The sequence below is a fragment of the Musca autumnalis genome, unplaced genomic scaffold (genome assembly GCF_047663935.1).
Source record: "Musca autumnalis isolate F117 unplaced genomic scaffold, ASM4766393v1 scaffold_5, whole genome shotgun sequence".
Taxonomy (NCBI): domain Eukaryota; kingdom Metazoa; phylum Arthropoda; class Insecta; order Diptera; family Muscidae; genus Musca; species Musca autumnalis.
The window spans coordinates 54,101,614-54,116,756 of record NW_027412088.1 but is presented as its reverse complement, the minus strand read 5'-3'; the positions used below and the strand labels follow the sequence as shown (position 1 = coordinate 54,116,756).

General features: G+C 33.0%; 1 protein-coding gene across 1 annotated transcript in view; it reads right to left on the bottom strand.

Moving 5' to 3' along the window:
* The window catches only part of LOC141405088 (isochorismatase domain-containing protein 1-like), a 165,593-nt gene extending 156,484 nt beyond the window's left edge, over positions 1-9,109 (bottom strand). The window contains exon 1 of the mRNA XM_073989078.1: positions 8,654-9,109. The gene's annotated coding sequence lies outside the window, so the exon portion shown is untranslated. The remainder of the gene's footprint in view (positions 1-8,653) is intronic.
* Between the last annotated feature and the right edge of the window lie 6,034 nt (positions 9,110-15,143).

The following is a 15,143-nucleotide window of genomic DNA, read 5'->3' as shown; positions in this document are numbered from 1 at the left end:
CCAACTCTGTACGTTCACCCAAATATAAATTATACCAAATTTAGTACATTTAGTACTTTCCGTACCCATAAGTATAAATTTCCAAAACTATCTTAATCCTACACTCCATCAGTAGCCTTAATTCGAAATTTCAGGATTCCAACTCTATCCGTTCACCCAAATATAAATTGTACCAAATTTAGTACATTTAGTACTTTCCGTTCCCACAAGTATGAATTTCCAAAACTTGCTCAATCCTACACCCCAATAGTAATCTTAAATCAAAATTTCAGGATTGCAGCTCCATCCGTTCAACTAAATTTAAATTGTACCAAATTTAGTACCATTTAGTACTTTCCGTACTCATAAGTACGAATTTCCAAAACTACCTCAATCCTTCACTCCATCAGTAATCTTAATTCCAAATTTCAGGTTTCCATGTCTATCTAAATCCAAATTGTACCAAATTTAGTACCATTTAGTACTCTTCGTACACATAAGTATGAATTTCCAAAACTACCCCCATATCTCAATCGTACACTTCTACGGTAATCTAAATTCCAAATTTCAGGTTTTCAGCTCTATCCGTTGACCCAAATCCAAAATGTACCAAATTTAGTACCATTTAGTACTTCTCGTACACATAAGTACGAACTTCCAAAATCATTTCCTTATATCAACTCCACTTCCCAACCTTGATTCCCACACCAAATATGAAGATTGTAGCTATATCTGCTCAAAATATGCAATTGGTACCAAATTTAGTAACTTTTCGTACACTTATAGGCCGACTTTCCAAAACCCCTTTGGTACATCTTTCTAACTCTCCATCAGTTACCCTCATTCCAAATTTCAGAATTCTAGCTCTTCCCGTTTGCCTAATACAAAGGGTACCATATTTAGTACCTTTTAGTACTTTTCGTACCCTTCTAGGTCGAATTTCCAAAAACCCAGCCTTATCTCACCCCTACACACCGACAGCAACCTACAGTCAAAATTTCAGCTTTCTAGCTTCAGCGGTTTCGTCTGGGCGATGATATGTCAGTCACTCACTCAGTAACTCAGTCACTCACTCACTAAGCTCTTTTATATATATAGATTTGTTAATGTAATCCACCAAATTTTAGAAGGATACATGATATCATCATCATCAGATTCATCTGAATTGACTTTGTCCCATGGCTTTTGTCATACCATTAATACAGAAATTGTGTAATATGGGAGAATTTCCAGTTTTCTTTTGTTTACCTTTTGTTTTCTTAATCAAATTAATTGGAATGTGTGCTTTTATACCCCGGTTACACTTAACCGGATTAACCCAATGGGTTTGGGTTTCAAATGTCAATTCCATAGCGCAAACGTCAAATAAATCCTCATGAAGTGGGTTAACCCGGCAAAAAATTGTAGTGTAACCGTACTATTACCCAGGGATAATGAAGTTTATAACGAAAAATAGAGAAAATGGGAAAAAAGACCAACATTTCTTTCCTATCCCGGATAATGGAGGTTCCCGGATAATCGATTCACGGATAATCGAGGTTCAACTGTATTAAATATTAAATATTAAATATTAAATATTAAATATTAAATATTAAATATTAAATATTAAATATTAAATATTAAATATTAAATATTAAATATTAAATATTAAATATTAAATATTAAATATTAAATATTAAATATTAAATATTAAATATTAAATATTAAATATTAAATATTAAATATTAAATATTAAATATTAAATATTAAATATTAAATATTAAATATTAAATATTAAATATTAAATATTAAATATTAAATATTAAATATTAAATATTAAATATTAAATATTAAATATTAAATATTAAATATTAAATATTAAATATTAAATATTAAATATTAAATATTAAATATTAAATATTAAATATTAAATATTAAATATTAAATATTAAATATTAAATATTAAATATTAAATATTAAATATTAAATATTAAATATTAAATATTAAATATTAAATATTAAATATTAAATATTAAATATTAAATATTAAATATTAAATATTAAATATTAAATATTAAATATTAAATATTAAATATTAAATATTAAATATTAAATATTAAATATTAAATATTAAATATTAAATATTAAATATTAAATATTAAATATTAAATATTAAATATTAAATATTAAATATTAAATATTAAATATTAAATATTAAATATTAAATATTAAATATTAAATATTAAATATTAAATATTAAATATTAAATATTAAATATTAAATATTAAATATTAAATATTAAATATTAAATATTAAATATTAAATATTAAATATTAAATATTAAATATTAAATATTAAATATTAAATATTAAATATTAAATATTAAATATTAAATATTAAATATTAAATATTAAATATTAAATATTAAATATTAAATATTAAATAAAAAAAATAGACGATTTTGTACTGTGGGCTATCTGTGACATGGTCAATCCAGTCGTTGTAATTTTTTCTATACTGAACATAATATAGTCTTCAACCTACCATAATGTTATGTTGCTTCTCTTGGTCCTTGGATACACTTTAATAAATCATATATTTTCAAGGTTTTCTTGTTGTAGTATTGAAAAAAACGTACTTTTTTGCGAACAAACCAATTGAATAAAACTAAGCAGAAAATCGGAAGACACACACACATACATAAAACAAGATGACACATGCATATGAAAATTCCATACGTACATACATCACATCCTAACACGCATTCATTCAATTCAAAGTTGTTCTAATGAAAGAAACTTTGTGGCAGTTATGACCATAATCTTACATCGTTAATGATGATGATGATAATCATTATGACGGTGATGATGATGCGGATTTCTTTTATTCCAATTCACATCAAACGTATAAATACTAACATACATACATAAATACATAGGTGTAAGTTTGAAACTTTTCCTTTTGTGTTATGAATGTAAGAAATATGGATATAGTTTGGTTTAAAAAGTAAAGAGATTGACATCTCATGACATGTCCTTGGCCATGGAATTGTAAACTACTTGTGATACTCTCTTTAAACCTTTTATATTCAAATGACCATTTAAGGTGTTTAATAAACAGAAGGCCTTTTATGATTTTTCCACACATGTTTCAAGATCCATCCAAGGATTTCCTAGGTATAGAAGTCCTTGTGAAGTGTCTTCGAAAAAATACCCCTTAAAGTCTTCTATAAAAAATATAAAAAGAAACATCTAAGGGTAAGACCTGTAAATGGTCTTCTATACAAAAAAGATATGAATGCAAAGAAGGGCTTTATAGGGTATTTTATATAATAAGAAGACATTTCAAAGACCTTTTAAATATTTTGTATAAAAGACGAAGTCTTGAAAGTTCGAAGTCTTTTAAGAGGCTTCTGAACGTATTAGTTGCTTGACAAACATCCCCGAATTGACAAAGAACCCTTCCTTCTATACGTAGACGTTTGTTTAAGGGTCTTCTGTACATTGGAGACCTGCCAATAGCCTTTGGTTCAAAAAAATCTTTTAAGGGTCATTGATGAAAAAAGGTATTTTAACTCTGGAAGGAGTCCTTTCAAGGGTCTTCTATGCAAGAACACATTTTTGGGAATCTTCTATTGGGGTCTTCTATTTAAGGAAGACCTCTTAAGGGTCCTAATAACGAAGACATTTAAAGAGTCTTCTATGCAAAGAAGACCTTGTTTAAGGAAGACCTTTTAAGGGTCTTTTGTGGAGGAAGATCTTTAAGTGTCTCCTTTGCAAAGAAGAGGATTTGGCAGATTAAGATCTTCTAAAGATCTTATATACACTGACATCTTTTAAGGGTCTTTTGTGGAATAAGACCTTTTTACGGATCTTTTATTTAAGGAAGATCTTTTAATTGTCTTCTATACAGCGTATACTTTATTAGGGCATTCTCTACAAAGTAGATCTTCAAATGGTCTTCTATACAAGAAAGGTGGAAGAACTTTTAAAGATCTTTCGTACCAAAAACCTTATAAGGCCCTTCTATATCTTATGAACGTCTTCTATTCAAGGACGACCTTTTAAGGGTATTTGTGGGTCTTCTATAAAAGAAAACCCTTTTAAATGTATTTCGTGGAGGAAACCCTTTTAAGAATCGTTTGTACAAGAAACCTTTTAAGGCTCTTCTATACATAGAAGACCTTTTAAGGGTGTTTGGTGGAGGAAGATATAAAGGTTTTCTATACAAAGAAAACTTTTTAAAGGTATTTATTTCATGGAAACATTATAAGAATCTTCTATAAAAAAGAATAACTTATTAGGGTTTTCTATTTAAGGAATACCTTTGAGGGTCTTTGAGGGAGATTAAAAATCTTTTAAGTGCCTTCTGCACAAGAAAGACCTTTCAAGAATCGTTAATAAAAAGGAGACCTTCTAAATGTCTTTTGCACGATGATATCCTTCTTAGGCTTTTCTCTATAGATAGAATTCTACTTAATAAGGATTCTTCTTTACAAAGAAAATATGTTTTAGGACTCCTGTTAAGGGTATTCCATCCAATGTAGATATTTACTAGGGTCTTCCATAGAGGAACACTTTTTAAAGTCTTCTATAGACGAAGACCTTTTAGGGTATTCTATTGAAGAAGACCTTTTAAGACCTTCCAAGCGTCTTCTATAAATTGAATGGTATTCTATACAAAAAAGACCTTTCTTCTTTATATAGAAGACCTCTTAAGGATATTCTATTAGCATAAGATCTCTTTAGGATTTTCTAAATACAGAAAACTCTTTATGGACCTTCACTGCACAGACGATATCTCAAAATTCTTCTATGGAATAACACATACGAGTATTAAGGGTTTCCAATACAAAAAAGACCTTTTAAGGATCTGCTATACGTCGAAGACATTTCAAGGTACTTTTGGGGAAGAAGACCTGCAAAGCAATGAAATCATTTTAAGGATCCAATGGTCCTCCATACAAAAAAAGTAACAAAAACAAGTGAAAAAGTATCAGTCGGCTTTGCCGACAGAGATATTCCCTTAGCCTGCGTGAATTGAAACTGTCATCTATTCACAATATCAAATATAATACCGACTGTACACTTCCAAAGGATCTTCTGCCCTTAAAACAATTTTCCACTTTTGTGGATGATATGGACCATTTCTGAAGTAAAACTACCTTTGGACCAAATGTTAGGAGAACCAAAGTTTGTACGGTTGCTCCGCTCAACAGATATAGCGCGTAGCTTTTTAGTGACTTTTGAACTTTGCCCATCTTCGAAATTAAACAAAGCTTGAAAAAAATATTACGGACCGAATCTGCTGATCCGGCCGAGAGTTATCGTGCGCTTCATTCAGCCACTTTACTCGTACATGGTTCCATAGGGGTTCTTATAACTTCAGGGCTATTTTCTTAGGACGAATGGATTTGCGCCCGAAAAAACTTGTACCGTCGTAATGGCGGCAGCGAATGCAATTTATTACATAAAGAATAAAATAATTCGAGAGAAGGCCGTAAACTGCATTTTTTTTTGAAATTTTCTGCGGGAGGTTCCCGAAGCAGTTGACATATGCAGTCCATATTCGAACCTGATCTATGTCCATGTCTACGATTTTCAAAGTACGGACCAAATTGGATACTCTCCTCCAGAGTTATTGTGCGCACAAGTTTTCCGAACATTTTTGAACTTTTGTGGGGGAGGTACCGGAAGGAGTGGACCGATATAACTTATCTTCGAACATAAACTAAGTTTGGACAAAATATTACGAAGGCCAAATTTTGGACCGAATCGACAGATCCGTTCGAGAGTTATCTTGCGCTCCAACCATTACACACGGTGTCAAAGGGATTTTTTTTTTTGCTACTTTCAGGTTATTTTCTCAGGAAGTATGGACTTGCCCCTGATGAAACTTGTACCGTCGTATGGGGGGCAGTGAATACAAGTAGTTGCAATAAAGCGATTCGAGAGCAGGTCCTAATCTGAACTTATCCAAAATTTTGTGTGGGATGTACCCGAAGGAGTGGACCGATTGAGTCCATATTGGAACCTCATCTAAGTCTGGTAGAAATTTTACGATGTGCAAAGTATGGATCAAATCGGTAACTTCCTTCAAGAGTTATCGTGCGCACAAATTTTCCGAACATTTTCGAACTTTTGTGGGGGAGATACCGGAAGGAGTGGACCGATATAGCCCAACTTCGAACTTAAACTAAGTTTGGGCAGAATATTACGAAAGCCAAATTTTGGACCGAATCGATTGATCGATTCGAGAGTTATCGTGCGCTCCAGCCAGCCAGCCAGACAGACAGATAGACGGAAGAACATTGCTCAATCGACTCCAAATTGTCTAAAACACATTTCGTCCAAACATACTTGGGGTCTAAAACCATTATTTTGATGAGGCACATTTTGCCCGTATGAAAGTGTATATGAAGAAAAGACAAAATTATTTAGTTTTCCACAAAAAAAAAAATTAAAAATTTTTTTTTAAGCTACATGAAAGATTTTTGGTACATAGATTGGGGAAAAAATCCCATTCTTAAATCTGTTCGAGATACTAATTTTGGTTGTTGCGCGCAAAAGTTATGGCGGTTTCAATTCTGATAAAAAGAAAAAAATCTTTAAAAGACTCTAATCATTATATTGAGAAACTCTCTTAATTAGGGGCTCCCTACATACTATATGTTTACTGAGGTTCCATAACTTTAGTGAAAAAGTTGTAAATTTTCGCGGAAATTAGGAAAGCATTCAAAACAATTGGTAGTTTACAACTTGTTCTAATAAAATTCACGCTGTTTATGCATCTGAAAAATATATAAAAAATATGTACGTAATCTAAACATCGCGAAGATTCAAATGAAACCAAAACTATACAAATCCGTTTAGCGGTTTGCATATTATAGCAAAAAACAAAAAATATGTTGAGGAAATTTATAAAATTTTTGTAAGAGAAAATATTTATTAAAATTTATTTTGTGAGTTAGTTGAACAAAATGTAAGAAAAATAGGTCGGAGTTTTTCTTCTATTTTAGTTAAATTTCACGCAATAAATCACATTTTTTATTCTAATCACTGCTCGAAAACATGCTAACATCTAGCAGAAGATATGGATATCTTTCAAATAAATGTTGTGTTCCTTTAAATGGGGTATAATCTTGAAATAAAATTGTATCGGGTAATGTTCATTTTGAAATGCGTGTAAATCGCGAAATCCTCAAAATCACTTGATGCGCATGAGGTTTACCAATCCAGCGAATTCGTCTCTTTTAATTTGTACACATTTGCCAGGATTTACTTTGGCCGCTAAGATGTAGCATCGTCTGCAGTTTAGTGTGCAACAAACTGTATTACACTTTTATTTTGCACAAAGTGCATACACTTTTTATGCGCATCCGATTTCACTATCAACCGTGAAAAAATACATCGATCTAAACATATTTCAATAAAATCCATCAAGAACCGTGGATGTAGCATCACACAGTATTTTTTGGATAAATCGGATACAGCTCCCATGCCACTAAATTTTTCAAACCGCTGTTTTCGCACAAACGCGAGTGATGATTCACTTTCTTCATTGAAATGGAAACGATCCACATAAAACGCGAATTAGTCAGCGATATTTTGAAAAACATTTTTCGCAAATTTTTCAATTTTTGCAGTTGCCATTTCCGCCGTTCTAGTAGATGGATTTTTACGATCTGTGATTCATATGATCCGGATCGTCGAAAAACTAAAATATCGCGGGGTACCAGCACACTCAAAACGATATTGTAAATACTGTACCCAAAAAATAGGTTTTTTAGAAAAAATATCGCACTAAATTTTGGTCTTTGGCAGTAGATTACTCTGATGCTGTGTGGGCTACATACTCAATATACATATCAGATTATGCGAAGTCGCGAGTTCTTTAATCCTATAATTGGTTTTTCGAAATATCCGAATGCGCGTCCCAGTTAAATAAAAAATACAAAAAACACCTGAAATCCGGCTTCAAAATGTCAGCATCCATAAAAGGTGGATGCAGTGGAAATTTTGGAAAGGGATACATTAGAAGTGTAATCTTCATTTTGTATTCTCCTACTTTTACTTTGGACAGATGTCCGTCATTTGAATGGTTTAATCAGAAATCGAATAGCAATGTAAAAAACCTGTTTAGCTTCAACGTGTTTTTACCTATGTTTTTTCCTTTACGCGGTCGTAACTACCACGTAAATTAAATTTTTTTGCTAAATTTTTGAGCTTTGTACAAAAACATCTAAAATAATCCAGCAATAGTCATAGTTACTGGTAAACTACAATAGTTCGCGTATTATAATAGTGCAAACCTTGGCTTCATGGAAACTAAAAAATTTTGACTTTTCCTCATATACCCTAGTTAGCATAAATGCTGAGGGTATTACAAAAATAAAATAAAATAAACAACAAAAAAATACATTTTAAAGGACTTTTGTGGATATTCTATACAAAGAGGGTCCTTTTCGCGGTCTATATAAAGAAGTCCTTTTAGAGTCTTTTAAGTGTTCTCTATGGAAAAAGGCCTTTTAATATCTTTCTTTGTGGAACAAATCTTTCAAGGGTTTTCGGTGGTACAAGGACCTCCAATAGTGTTCTATACATAGAACAATTTTTTGGGGATTTCTTTTGAAGAACTATTTCTAATCATATTCTTACAAAGAATATCTTCTAAGGGTCTTCTCTACAATGAATACCTTTTAAGAGCATCTGAGCATCTTCTATACACCTTTAATGCAGGGACGTACACAGAAAAAGCAGAATTGTGACACTCCAGAGATTTCTATTGATTTCGTAGTTATGGTCGATATTTCTAATATTTCTTCGGCGATAGTTTCTTGAAGATGTCTTGTTCGGAGATGGAATATTTAGTTTAAGCGAGTCTTCAAGTTGAAAAAAAGTTGGATTCTGCTGTTTATTGCGGTTGCAGTAAACTGTGTTTGCCGCTACTTATGCGAGGTTCCTTTCCATCCTTGATCGGAAGTCTTACAGCACACTGCAAAAATATCTTCTACTTTAGTCCTCTTGATGAGCACTTAATTACAAGCGAATTTCCATCCAAACAAAAATGGACATTAGATATTTCGTTTTAATCGAAAAAGAAAAAAATTTCTCAAACCCAGCCATGCTGGCCCGCACGACGTGTTGCTACTAAAAGCTAAAGGCCGCTGCACATACGGCGCGTTGAGCGTTGCGTTACAACAATCACATGAAAACTTCAAGAACAAACTTGGCATCACTTACACTTTTTTCATGTGGTAACGCGCAACGCGTCACACAACGGACCGTATGTATTTGGCCCATAACAGTGAGAGATTTATTAGCGACAGACAATGTTCAAACGTCAGCCAAAACTAAAAATAACTTTTAAAAAGACAGCGCAAATTTTCGTTTGTTGTTTCCTCTTTGAAAATGAAAAATACAACAACAACAATATAATAAAACAACAAAAATATGCAAATCTGCCAAACCAGCCATGCGAACATGAAACATACTGTCAAAGCTATTGAAAATAGAAATAGTAACAATGTACATACATATATAAACATTACGTATGTGTATTAGGGTCATTCAATGATGGATCAAAAGATATTTCCACGCTCTAATAATTGTTCGTTACATTAACTTTAATACGGTTATAATTGAAAGGTGTTCAAAATTTAGATTAGGATGTTTTGGATTGTAACATTCAATCCTAAATTATTGAGCACCTCTCGTTCACGGTCCCATATCCTTAAGAATAAAATATAAGGAACTGTTGTAGTATCAATGGCTCAATTCCCTTTGCAATTAGAACAAACTCTTCGTGAAAAAAAAGTATTTTAAAAGGTAGGTGTGGTAGGATGTTTCAGGGCCCAGTTATACAGGATTACTAATCAGAATTGTGCGGTCCTATACCGTAGTAAAAATGTGGATATATTACAACATATCCTTTCCATATGAATCAAATGGCTAAACCAGAAAAATGTGTAAGCTAGGCGTAAGATTTTTTCAAGGCGATGTCCACATCTTTAACGTCTTAGAAATAAGTTGGCATTTTGGTGGGCTCTTGAAAAAACTTCCATACTATGTGTCTGTATATCTTCTCCTTTCATTTCGAAAACTTTCCTCCTTACACTTCTGATCCGTGTATTTACTTATTTGGTATTTATAAGTTTTGTTTTCGCCCAAAACTTAATTCCCTGGTGTGGAGTGAAAAGCAATCATTTCAGGGATAACTACATCATTCACCCACTTTAGCGCTATCCCCACAATCTCTCTACCCTCCAGCCTTCTACGCATAGCCATGATTTATGTTGTTTGGCTGGTGTATTTTATTGCCAATCACAATTCGTTCTTTCTCCCTCTCTCCTATTTGTTCATTGTCATTCGTGCAGAAATAATAGAATTTGTGCCCAGACTCCGGGGTATTTGTTAGTTTGTTGTTGTTGTTTTTTAGATTTGGAACTTAATTTAATGTGGTCGGTCGGTCGTTCGACTGTCTGGTAATGGTTTCGACCTACTGACCGCAACTCTTTGTATGGGTTATTTATTTCAATTTTTTGCGTGCTTTGCTATTGAGGCTCAGCAAAAACTAAAAAAAAAAACAAGAAAACTACAGAATGACATATTTTGTAGAACTTAATTTATTTAAAGGACAATATTGTGGTTGGGTGTTTGGATGTGTGTGTGTGAGTTCTGAACAAGTCAAGGACACTATTATTTTCTATGATACAATTTATAGAAGACCGACCTTATAAGGGTTAAAACCTTTGAGGGAGCTTTTAAACTTAGGAGACCTGTTCCCTTTTAAAGGCCTTCCAAGCATAAATGATCCTGTAAGGGTGTTCAAAACATAGGAGACATTTAAGGGGCTTCTAAACATAAAAGATCTTTTAAGGGTCTTCCATACTGGAAGACCTTTAAGGGCCTTCTAAACATAAACAATTTTAAGAGCCTTCCAAACATAGGAGTCTTATTGAGATCTTTTATGGGTCTTCCATACATAGAATACCTTCAAGGTTCTTCCATACATAGAAGACATTTTATAGGGCCTCTAACCATAGAAGACTCTATAAGAGTCTTCTTAACGTAGAAGACCCTTAAAGAATCTACAAAACATAGAAGACTTCTTAAGGGTCTTCCAAGCATAGAATACCTTCTTCTAACCATAGAAAACCTTCGAATAAAATACCTCTTAAGAAATCTTCTAACAAAGAAGACCTTCAAAGAATCTTTTAAATATAGAAACTTTTTAGGAGACCTTTTAAACATAGAATGCCTTTTAAGGGTCTTTCAAACTCAAAAGACCTTTTAAGGGTCTTCAAAACATAGAGGAGCTCTTAAGACTTTTCTTTACATAGAATACATTTAAAGGGTCTTCTAAACATAGAATACCTTGTAAGGATCTTAGAGAGTCTTCTAAACATAGAAAACCTTTTAAGGGTCTTCTAAACAGAGTATGCCTTTCAAGGGTCCACCAAACATAGAAGACCTTTTAAAGGCCCTCTAAACATAGAAGACTATTTAAGAGTTTTCTTAAAGTAGAAGACCTTTAAAGAATCCACAACATAGGGTCCATTTAAGCTCGTATTGGTCGTATTGGTCTTCTTAACATAGAAAACCTTTTAAGGGCCTTCTGAATGTAGAATACCTTTAAGGGCCTTCTGAATGTAGAATACCTTTAAGGGTCTTCTAAACATAGAAGACCTTTTGAGAATCTTCCAAACATAGAAGTCTTTTTAAGGATTTTCTTTATACCGAAGACTTTTTAAGGGTATTCTAAACATAGCAGGACTTTTAAAGGTCTTCAAAACATAGAAGACCATTTAAGGTCCCTCTAAACATAGAAGACTATTTAAGAGTCTTCTAAACACATATGACTTTTTAAGGGTCTTCTGAAAGTAGAAGACCTTTAAGGGTCTTCTAAACATAGAAGATCTTTTGAGAGTCTTCCAAACGTAGAATACCTTTTGAGGATCTTCTAAACATAGAAGACCTTTTGAGGATCTTCCAAACATAGAAGTATTTTTAAGGATCTTCTTTACACCGAATACTTTTTAAGGGTCTTAACACATAGAAGATAATTTAAGGGCCCTCTGAACGTAAAGGACTCTTTAAGAGTCTTCTAAACATAGAAAACCATTCAAGGGTGTTCTGAAGGTAGAAGACCTTTTAAGGGTCTTCTAACCATAGAAGATATTTTGAGGCTCTTCTAAACATAGAAGACTATTTAAGGATTTTCTTAATACCGAAGACCTTTTAAGGGCCTTCTAAACATAGAAGGCCTTTTAAGGGTCTTCCAAACATAGAAGACCTTTTAAGGACCCTCTAAACTTAGAAAACTCTTTAAGAGTCTTCTAAACATAGAAGACCTTTAAAGGATCCACTACACAGGGTCCACTTAAGCTCTTATTGGTCTTCTAAACATAGAAGACTTTTTAAGGGTCTTCTGAAAGTAGAAGACCGTTAATGGTCTTCTAAATATAGAATACCTTTTTAGGGCCTTCCAAACATAAAAGATTTTTAAGGATTTTCTTTATACCGAAGACTTTTTAAACATATAAGGCCTTTTAAGTATCTTCTAAACATAGAAGACCATTTAAGGGCCCTCTAAACATAGAACACTCTTTAGGAGTCTTCTAAACGTAGAAGACCTTTTAAGGGTCTTCTGAAAGTAGAAGACCTTTAAGGGTCTTCCAAACATAGAAGACCTTCTGATGGTTTTCCAAAGGGTCTCCTAAACATAGAAGACCTTTAAGGGTCTTCTAAACATAGAAGACCTTTAACGTTCTTCTAAACATAGAAGACCTTTAAGGGTCTTCTAAACATAGAAGACCTTTAAGGGTCTTCTAAACATAGAATACTTTTAAGGGTCTTCTAAGCATAGAAGAACTTTTGGGATCTTCTAAACATAGAAGACCTTCTGATGGTCTTCCAAGGGGTCTCCTAAACATAGAAGACCTTTAAGGGTCTTCTAAACATAGAAGACCTTTAAGGGTCTTCTAAACATAGAAGACCTTTAAGGATCTTCTAAACATAGAAGACCTTTAAGGGTCTTCTAAACATAGAAGACCATTTGAGGACCCTCCAAACATAGAAAACTCTTTAAGAGTCTTCTAAACATAGAAGACCTTTTTAAGGTCTTCTGAAAGTAGAAGACCTTCTGATGATCTTCCAAAGGGTCTTCTAAACATAGAAGACCTTTAAGGATCTTCTAAACATAGAATACCTTCTGATGGTCTTCCAAATATAGGAGACTTTTTAATGATTTTCTTTATACCGAACACTTTTTAAGGGTCTTTTAAACATATCAGGCCTTTTAAGTATCTTCTAAACATAGAAGACCATTTAAAGACCCTCTAAACATAGAACACTCTTTAAGAGTCTTCTAAACATAGTAGACCTTTTAAGGGTCTTCTGAAAGTAGAAGACCTTTAAGGGTCATCTGAAAGTAGAAGACCTTTAAGGGTATTCTAAACATATAATACCTTCTGATGGTTTTTCAAAGGGTCTCCTAAACATAGAATACCTTTAAGGGTCTTCTAAACATAGAAGACCTTCTGATGGGTCTAAGGGTCTTCTAAGCATAGAAGACCTTTTAGGATCTTCTAAACATAGAAGACCTTCTGATGGTCTTCCAAGGGGTCTCCTAAACATAGAATACCTTTAAGGGTCTTCTAAGCATAGAAGACCTTCTAGGATCTTCTAAACATAGAAGACCTTCTGATGGTCTTCCAAGGGGTCTCCTAAACATAGAAGACCTTTAAGGGTCTTCTAAGCATAGAAGACCTTTTAGGATCTTCTAAACATAGAAGATCTTCTGATGGTCTTCCAAGGGGTCTCCTAAACATGGAAGACCTTTAAGGGTCTCCTAAGCATAGAAGACCTTCTGATGGTCTTCCAAGGGGTCTCCTTAACATAGAAGACCTTTAAGGGTCTTCTAAACATAGAAGACCTTTAACGTTCTTCTAAACATAGAAGACCTTTAAGGGTCTTCTAAACACTCTTTAAGAGTCTTCTAAACATAGAAGACCTTTCAAGGGTCTTCTGAAAGTAGACGACCCTTAAGGGTCTTCTGAAAGTAGACGACCCTTAAGGGTCTTCTGAAAGTAGACGACCCTTAAGGGTCTTCTAAACATAGAAGACCTTCTGATGGTCTTCCAAAGGGTCTCCTAAACATAGAAGACCTTTAAGGGTCTTCTAAACATAGAAGACCTTTAAGGGTCTCCTAAACATAGAAGACCTTTAAGGGTCTTCTAAACATAGAAGACCTTTAAGGGTCTTCTAAACATAGAAGACCTTCTGATGGTCTTCCAACTTGTTAAGGGTCTTCTAAATACATTAGGCCTTTTAAGGGTCTTCTAAACATAGAAGACCATTTAAGGGCACTCTAAACATTGAAGACTCTTTAAGAGTCTTCTAAACATAGAAAATCTTTTAAAGGTCTTCTGAAGGTAGAAGACTTTTAAAGGGTCCACTTAAGCTCTTATTGGTCTTCTAAACATAGAAGACTTTTTAAGGGTCTTCTGAAAGTAGAAGGGTCCTCTAAATATAGAAGACCTTTCAAGGGTCTTCTAAACATAGAAGCTCTTTTGAGGGTCTTCTAAGCATAGAAGATCTTTTGAGGATCTTCTTAAAATTAAAGACTTCTGAGGGTCTTCCAAACATAGAAGACTTTTTAAGGATTTTCTTAATACCGAAGAACTTTTAAGGGTCTTCTAAGCATAGAATGTCCTTTAAGGGTTTTCCTAAAATAGAATACCTTTTAAGAACCCTCTAAACATAGAAGACTCTTTAAGAGTCTTCTTAAAGCATAATACCTTCCACCGCACAGGGTCCACTTAAGCTCTTATGTGTCTTCTAAACATAGAAGATCTTTTGAGAGTCTTCTAAACATAAAAGATCCGTAAATATAGAAACATTTTAATGGTCTTCCAAAAATAGAAGACCTTTTAAGGGCCCTCCGAACACAGAAGACCTTTTAAAGATCTTTAAAAATGTCCTTAACTTAATCATAATTTTTATTAACCGTTCCTTTAGTTTTTAAGAATTCATTCATTACATGTATTTTGAAAACCAAAAAAAAAAAAAAATAAAATAAAAGAAACGGATTTAAATTTTTTATATTTTTTTGTTTTGATTTTTGCATTTTCTTCCCTAAATGTTGTTCTTTCTTCTTGCCATAATATTGCCTCACATGTATCG